This window comes from Pteropus vampyrus, unplaced genomic scaffold (assembly GCF_000151845.1).
Source record: "Pteropus vampyrus isolate Shadow unplaced genomic scaffold, Pvam_2.0 Scaffold4, whole genome shotgun sequence".
Lineage (NCBI taxonomy): Eukaryota > Metazoa > Chordata > Mammalia > Chiroptera > Pteropodidae > Pteropus > Pteropus vampyrus.
The window spans coordinates 17,355,303-17,357,949 of NW_011888785.1; positions in this window are offsets into that span (position 1 = coordinate 17,355,303).

Here is a 2,647-nt window from a genome sequence, read left to right on the forward strand (position 1 = left end):
GGTAATTGCCAAAGATAGTTGTTCTGAAGTTTAGTTGTAATTTTAATGTGATTCTGAGAGGAGGCAAGCACAGCATACCTGCTCTGCCATCTTGACCAGAAGTCCAGGTCTGTGTTAATTTAAAAACAGTCTTTTGTGCACCTCTTCAAGAAATTGATTCTAAAAATACTGATGAAAATAAGTATTTTCCACTGTTGAAATGATATTATCTCAGGTCTTATACTGCTATCCTCCTGACAATGAAACATGGCTACTTTTATATTCTTGATGTAAAAATAGCTCTTTCTAATTGAGGGAGGATACCTGTACATTTTTCTTTTCAGTTTTAATGTAGAATATACCTTCTGAGTGGTGAGGAAAAGAGTAGGACAGTTGTCTGCCAGCTTGATCAGCTGAATCATTCTGCAGGTCAATGGGTGGTATGTTTCAACCAAACACCCTGAAACATTTTTCTCATTGTCATTACACTTGTATGAGAGGTAGAGCTAGAATTAGAACTCAGAGGAACCTCTGATTTCAAAACCACTCCATTTTATTGCCTGTTGCTATGCAAATTAGAGCTTCTCAGTAAAATTACCAAAGAAAGGCTACCATTTTTTACGTTTATTCTGATAAACTACACAGTTCAAGAATTGTATGGCAGGTGCCCATCCAGCATTTTACAATCATTTGTTTGGCACAGGTGGCAATTAACATCTAGACAGCAAACAAGCAAAACGGAAACGCAGAAACAAAAAAAAGTAAAGCAAAAATGTAGCATTTAAATATGGCAAATATATAAATTATATCTTTTGAGATCTAATATGATGACATCATTTTGCATATAACCATCAGAGATATAAACACCATAAAATTTCAATTCACATTTGGATTCAATAAAGCCCTTTTCAGATGAATACATCCTGCAAAAAATTTTGAAGAGTAAATTGTTGAGTGTAGCTAACTTAAAGAATATTGGTAGAGAACATTATGAAATTTAGGAGACTTTTTCAGAATTAAATATCGTAGAACTCTAATTGAGTATAAAATAGCAAAACTGAAAATAGAAATGAGTAACATTCGTTTGTGAAAGGAAAAGAACACATGAGATATAAAGTCATGTAACAGTGAAGAGAAATTCTTAACCTGAGTGCTGAGAGACATTAAATCCTCTTTGACGAAAGTTCAGTGGAGACCAGTGACACCTACGTGCACACTCATCAGGCTGTACCAGGACTAGAGGTGTGAATAAAGAACCAGCTGACATGTGGAATTGGTTTTTTAAAAATGTGAAAATGCTTGAGGTTGACATTTGTTAAAATCTATTCCACTAAAATGGTATAATTTTTAATAAATATACAAGAAACCAAAATGTCAAAAGGTGAATCAATCTTCTCTTTTAAGATCTTTTGGAACTGTGCTATTCTCACCTCTCCTGTGGCTCTTTCACTTGGAAATTATTCACAACAAAAGGACAAGTCTCTCATTTTTGTGGCCATAAGGGATAAGAGAGATGCTATTTGAATTGTAAAAGCCCTTTTAAAAATGCTTATTTTATAATAAAGATGGCACTCTAATCTGGAGAACAGTTCTTTTTCACATTTGCTACCTAACACACCGCACAATTTCAATTGATCATCTTGATGAGTTTAATTATTAAATATGAAATAAATTTCTCTCTTCTCCATTAGGCTATTTAACTTTAATCTTTATAATGAAATGGACTAGGAAAGGTCAAGCGCTCGCTTCCAAAAAACCAAGTAGAAAATTTCATTCATCTTCTAGGCAAGTGTAGCTTTAACAAAAGATCAAATTACATAAGGTGCTCAAGGAAATAGGTTCTAGGAGACAGCAAAGGACCTTAAGATCTTTGGAAAGGTTTTCCAAGAATTAAGTATTTCCCACTTAATTTTATTTCCCTTATCTCTCTTCCTGGCAAGTACTGACCCACCAGCCCATGAGAGGATACTTTGCTGCTGGGCTGTATGGATGATAGAATTCTACTATTTGATCTTGAAGCATATCATGCATATGTGGGGAGAGGTTGTAAGGGAGGAAAAATAATTACCTCTACCTTTCTAGGTTCTTAGCTGAGATTCTCCCCTGCCCCCTGTCCTGCCCCGGAATAAAAGACAGATTAACAGGAGAAAAACAAACAGAAGTTTAATAACATGTATACTCCCTGTATACATGGGAGAGACCCAGGAAAACTGAGTAACTCCTCCAAATGGCTCAATCATCACCTTAAATTCATATCATCTCCAGCTAAAAACAAAAGATGTTGGGTCGGGGAGAGCCAGATTTTCAAGAAAGGCACAGTAATCAAGGGTAAGGTGGTTATGCAGTTTTAAGTCTATGCTTTCTCCATTTGAAGAGGAATTTTCCACTCAAATGGCTAACCTTGTAATCAGCTCTTGTTCTGCTTCTGTAGACATGCTTGCTGCATAGGCTGAAGGGCAGAGTGATCTTGAAATCAACTAAAGACTCACCCTCCCCTTTGCTTGTTCTGTCTAGATAACAGATGTATTGCCTTTGCTTGTTAAGCCCTATAAAAGTAAGGTTACCTCTGAGCTCAGGGCCCAGATCTTCAGAGTGCTAGCTCTTCTGGGACCGCCAGCGTAATAAACCTGAGTTCTCCAACTCTCCGAGTGGTGTTTGGTTTCTCGCC